Source organism: Hibiscus syriacus, unplaced genomic scaffold (assembly GCF_006381635.1).
Source record: "Hibiscus syriacus cultivar Baekdansim isolate YM2019G1 unplaced genomic scaffold, ASM638163v2 tig00110209_pilon, whole genome shotgun sequence".
NCBI lineage: Eukaryota > Viridiplantae > Streptophyta > Magnoliopsida > Malvales > Malvaceae > Hibiscus > Hibiscus syriacus.
The window spans coordinates 224,400-230,818 of NW_024062628.1; the positions used below are offsets into that span (position 1 = coordinate 224,400).

At 31.0% G+C, this 6,419-nt stretch overlaps 1 pseudogene; it reads right to left on the reverse strand.

The window, feature by feature from the left end:
• Positions 1–1,299: 1,299 nt before the first annotated feature.
• Positions 1,300–4,170, reverse strand: LOC120113506 (annotated as a pseudogene).
• Positions 4,171–6,419: the final 2,249 nt, after the last annotated feature.

Genomic DNA, 6,419 nt, shown 5'->3' on the forward strand with positions numbered 1-6,419 from the left:
TTCTTTTAGTTAAATAAGATCAAGTAAGGTTATATTAAGTTCGGTGCGAATTTTATTAAAATATGAACCGAATCGCACTTTGCGGGGTTTTTTAAAATGAAAATCAAAACCGAATTGCATAAAAATCACAATTTTCGATTCGGTTCAACGGTTTTTTACTATTCACTATTTCTCAAACTCAACCTCCAAAAAAGTAAATTTAAAGCTCAAACCGAGTGTAAATATATAAATTTAAATTTATATAAAAATATTATTAGTTTTAATATTTTATTTATTTAAATTTATCACTAATAAATTTAAAACGAATGTGTTTTGGATATTTGTTTTATTTTTTTTTATTTTTTTTTCTGGTTCAAACGGTTTTCATATGGAAAAACCGAACTAAATTGCATATTTATTTTTTAAATCGAACTGTAAACTCGAACGGACTGAACCAAATAGTACGGATTGGATTGATTTTTCCTTCTTCTTTTTTCAATTTTGATTTTCTCGATTTCATTGTTCAGCTTAAGATTAAGGAGCAACTTCATGTTCATAATTTCCTTGAATTCTTCAAAGATTTCTTGAGATTTTGGAGAACAAAGCGCTCTGATTCTTCAAAATATTGACATTGGTGTTGATCTCTCGTTATTGTGCCCTTGAGAGAATGATAGTAAAATATGGTTTCATCAAAAGGAATTTTTACAAATTTAAATCAATTTTTTTTATTTTTTTTTATTTCTCTTAATTAATTTGGGGATTAACGACAATATGGTATACGATGAATTCTGATTGGTTAAAAATTTCTGATTCTAAACAAAGATACATACGATATCTGAAGTTGAAATTTCCTTGCATTTTAAGTATAAATTATTAGCAATGATGGGTTGGGATCCAATGAAATCCTTCCCTTTACCATTAAAACACCAAACAAAAAGAAGAAAGAAGAAGGGCTTGTTGTGATCTTGCCTTCTCAATAATTAGTTAAAACATGCCTTCAAATTAAGTCAAATTTATGAGAAAAAGTTTTTCTGAAAAGAAAAGGTAGAAACAAGTAGCTTAAAGTTTGATGAATGATAGCTCAGTTTGACCTCTCCTCTCATGAATGATGTTCCATTGCTTTGGAGTCGAGCGGCCTGGGTTTCCCGTGTTCATGTTGTTGTACCCCTCGATCTATCCCTGAGCGTAATTACTTATGTCGTGCCTAATAACATATTCATATCATGTTTATGTCGCATCGTAGTGTCTGATGACATATTCGTATCATCGTTTCATATGGTGTCCAATATTAAAGCTATTCAAGCAAAATCAGAGACAAAATGAGAAAGAGAAACTGGAATTAGGAAGAATAAATGAATAGGGTGGGAACTGATACATATGCTAAGGCATTACTAAAATTAAAAACCTAATTTGAAAATCCACCCTCCAATGACTCCCTACTTTCATCGATATATATATTTTTCCTGCCTATCGATTCATGCTTGTTCCACCTGCAGAAACATCTCATTCTAAAAGTTCCTACTTATTCCATCAATGTACACACTGACAAAACCCAAAAAAAAGCATAAATGTAAGACACATAACAATGAAGCTCCCTATGTGAAGCTTAATCTACATACTAATCGATTCTGGTGGGACTGACAACATGTTGGCTTTTTTCCTCATCTCCACTACCTTCTTATGAGAGTTGGAGTGCAACGCTGGAATGAATGTAGGGCTTGCTGCGGGACGATACTCAGGAAGGAGACGGCCAGACCTGAAACGAACACCGCATGCGTTACAAAGGGTTTTTGGTCCCATTGGTCCTTCCCTCCATTGTGGAGTTTTTGTAACTTCACAGTGCAAGCATTTCCTAACTTCGGTAGGCTGTTCGGAGGGGGATCTCTTCATGTCATTGAAACCTGAAAACCATGTCAGGTTCTTTTTCTTCTTCAATCTATTTTTAGCCTCGGCAAGACGGCTTTCTGATTCGGATTCAGAACCGACAGAAAAATTAGATCCTCTGGAGGTATTGGAGGTGGAGGAAGTAAAAGCCAATGTGAAGTGCAGGTTACAGGCAGATGCTCGTCTGCGCTTGCTTCGACCACGTTTCACCAAGAAACCGGGCTTAGGGTTAATAAATGCTGGATTTGCAGCAGAGCTTGTGCTACTGTTTTCAAGTACAGATACGGGACTGGAGGTTTGGAACCTGATTGAACCTTTGACATTGGCAGACTCACCATTTGGGGTAATACTTCTGCCCGAGGATGCTTCACTAGTGCTCGGCCATTGGTTTAGCTGAGTAGATCCATCACACTAGATACACAAGGGAAGATGAATTTAGCTAAAAGATATGAGGTTAAGGAAGATTTTTAATCTTATTTTCTTCTTAAAATTAAATATTAAATAGAAAAGAAACTAAAAAAAACACCTAAAGGAATAGTTATTCGTCTTTATAACAATTGTAAAGATGATAGAATATCGAAAATTGATAGCACAGAAGAGACTATCAATTTCTGAATGATTTATCAGCTACAACAATTGAATAGATCGCATATAAAATTTATCATAATATGAACCTTATTCTAATATCTGAATCACAAAATACAATGCAGTACATCACACACGCTAAATAACCTGCTTTGACCAATGATCGGTCAAGAGCATCCTTCATGTCAATAAAGGGCTGATTCAACGAAGCACTAAGCATGTCAGCACACAAAGGGTATAATGTACGCTCCTGTCGAATCTTATTAAGCACCCTAGGAAAACTAATTAATTGGACAGTTTACATAAACCATGTAATAGGTCTCCTAGTAGGTATGACTATCACTCACTTCGAAGTACAACTAAATTCATAAATATGTATATTAGTGATCACTAGCGTGAACTACTAAATTTATAAACACATTAGTCATCACTAGAGTGAGGGAAGCAAGGATAACTCACTGAAACAGAATGGCTCTTCGCTAAACAATCACCGAAAAAATCACCACCAAAGCCAGAAGACATGCCGGCCAGAACATTAGCAGGCGGCGGCTCTAAGTTTTGAAAGTTACAGTCCCACTCTCCACCATTGCCGCCGCCACCACAATTGTTCTGTTCCGCTTCATTGATAGGCAAATGGAAATCCTTTATAACACCTTCTCCACTACCACTGTCAGTCCCTTCAACACATCTTCCAAAGGGAAATCCAGGTACTTTATTACATCATCAAAGAAATCATCGTTGACCCCATCAAAGCCTTTGTCAAACCAAGAATTATTCATAATTTATTTTCAGAGTCCGTTGTCTTAATTTCCCTGTTCACCAAAACAGAAGAGAGAAAAATTAATATCATAAAATATAAATATAAGTTAAAAGGAGGAGTTTGCTTTAAGTATTTATAACATTAAACCCAAAGGAAAATTATTCGAACGCGTATGGGATTAGCAAAGACTTAAAATCCCATTTTGGAAATTACATTATGCAGCTAAAATTATTACAATTATTTTAATATTTTTTAACTTGTTCCCATATAAAAATAAAAATTGAAACAATTAAAGACTATACAGCAACATTTTAGGCAATAGCAATCATGAAATTTCCAATTAAACTGAATGTTATAAAAGGAAAAAAATCTCTTTCTAGGTTTGGAGAATCAGTTAAGTTGTCATTTTAGCATGTAAATTAACCAAGCAAACCATTACAGATAAAAAATAATAATATGAAAAAAATAGTAATAACAGCTAAAAATTAACCTTAAAAAAAAGTTGCAGAAATATTTTTTTTCTCAAGTGTCAGTTTGGATACATGGAAAATAAAAATGCAGCTAAGAAGAAAGGTAACATAACAATTACTAATATATTATGCAAGTAGGTACCCTTTACTCCATAGTTTGAGAAATGATACAGAAAGCAAAACCAAAATGCAGGAGGGAAATTGAAAACCCAAAATGATTTCCAGAATGTAATTAACAAAAGAAGAAAAGAAAAGCAAAATGCAAAGAGAGAGGGGGAGAAAAGGAAACCTGGATTCAAGACTGAAGGAGAGGCATTGTTTGGATCAAAGGAAAATGAGAGAAAAATAATAATGAGAGAAAGGAGATGAATGCCCTTTGGTTTGGGGTTGGAATATTTTAGGGATTGTTGAGAAAGAGGGAATAAGTTAATGTAAGAAAGGTGCACATGGAGAGGTGGGTGGTGTGTTTTCCTTTCAATCACCGCTCGTCTGTCATCAATTTTAAATCTTATATATATATATATATAAATGATAATCATCGGGAGAAGTGGTACAGGGAGTGTAAATAAGTAGAGTTGAGTTTGAGTATTGTGGAGTTCGACTCGATTTGAGTATTGTGGAGTTCGACTAGACTCGAAAACTTTGAAATGAAATTCGACTCGACTCAAAAACTCGCGAGTTTAAAATTTTTAAGCTCGATTTGAACTCGAAATTCTAAACCGAAGCTCGTGAGCAGTTCGAAAATGCTTGAAATGAAAAAAAAAATCTTAAACTTAACTAGATTGAAGCATCAAACTCAAACTCGAACATAAACTTTAAATACATGAAAACCTTACTATATTTTTTATAAAAAAATCAACACATAAATGTTAATATTATTAATAATTTATTTAAAAAAAATAAAAATCTTAATATATTATATTTTCGAGCTGCTCACGAGTTTTTCGAGTCGAGTATTAAGTAGCTCGTTTCGGCTCATTAAGAATTTGAGTCGAGCTCGAGTCGAGTTGATTCGATCTGAGTATTTATCGAACCTTGATCGAGTCGATCTCGAGTAACTCACGATCTATCTCGTCTCATTTACGATCCTAATATAACAAAAAGAAAGAGGGTTAAACGGAGATCTAAAAAAATGGTTTTTATTAAAGAAAAATAACAGAAGAGAGCGAGAGATCACCGACGAAATTGGATTGGATAAAAAAATATCATTGTGTTGTCCAATTTGGGTCCCAACTTTTTTTTAGTTGGAGCTTCCCATTCACATGCTGTGGTCCCTATTTTTTTAAAATGATTTTCTTTTGTTCATTTTTAAACCATCTTTCACCAGCAATTACTTTTTTTTTTTTGGATTTCTACAATTTGATTTTCTCTTGCAAAGTGATGTTAACTCAAGAGTAAAGTATAAATTATACGTTTAGAAACTAATTATTTTTTTAATTTATTTTTATCATCAAATTATTTTTAAGATTATATTTTTTATTTTATTTTGATCACATATTATTAAAAAAAAATATTTAACATTATATTTTTTAACAGAACTTCTAATATGATATTTTCTTTCAATGATAACAAAATTACATTTTGATAATATGTCAACATCACTATTAATATTTTTATAATAGATAACTAAAACAAAATTAAAATTAAACGTTAAATATGATTTTTAAAAAATAGTTGAGTGATTAAAATAAAATAAAGGTGATAGTTGGAATATTAAACGTATGGGTGAGCAAAACTCGACTCGACTTGAAAAATCGAAAAAAATAATTTTGAGTTATTCGAGTCAACTCGAATTATAAATTCAATTTTCGAGTTCGAGTCGAGTTGAAGTTTTAGGATTTTGAGTTACTCGGAAAACCAAAAAATTGAATAAATATTTTTCACATTTTTATAATTTAGTCTCTGTTTTCATTATTTATTCGATTCCTCCTTCATTTTAAGTCAATTTTTATCAAATTTTAACCACATGCTCATAAATCATCATAGAATACATATGTACTTTCAATTCCTCTTTTTGATGATAAATTTTTTTATTTTTCAATTTAGTCTTTAATGTTTCATAATTTCTTTTTTTCTTCAATTCATCATTTATTTTAAGTCCAATATTTACTAAATTTAAACAACATGCTCATATACAACAATAGAATACATATGTAACTTCAATTCCTCTTTTTGATAATAACTTTTTTATCTTTCAGTGTAACTCAATTTTTCATAATTTTCTAATTTCTTCGATTCAACCTTTATTTTAAGTCCGTTTTTATCAAATTTGAATCAAATGCTCATATACCACAATAGAATACCTATATAACTTTAATTTCTCTTTTTGACAATAATTTTTTATTTTTCAATTTAGTCCCTTAATTTCTCATAATTTTCTTATTTCTTCAATTCATCCTTTATTTTAAGTACGTTTTTTTATCAAATTTGAACCACATGCTCCTATACCACAATAGAATATTATGTAACTTCAATTTCTACTTTTTTTACTTAATATGTACTCTCTCTCTCTTTTATTTAGTCCCTTAACTTTGCATTTTACTCAATGTTGTCTTTTGACTACAATTCTTTTATACTCTCATCAATATTTTATCCTCAAAATACTTTCTTTAAAATATAATATTACAAATATATTTTATAATTTTAGATTATATTTATATATTAAATAATATTATAATGGTAAAAGAATATAATTTATATATATATAGTTAGAAAAAGTCTTAAGATTGAAACAAATCCTT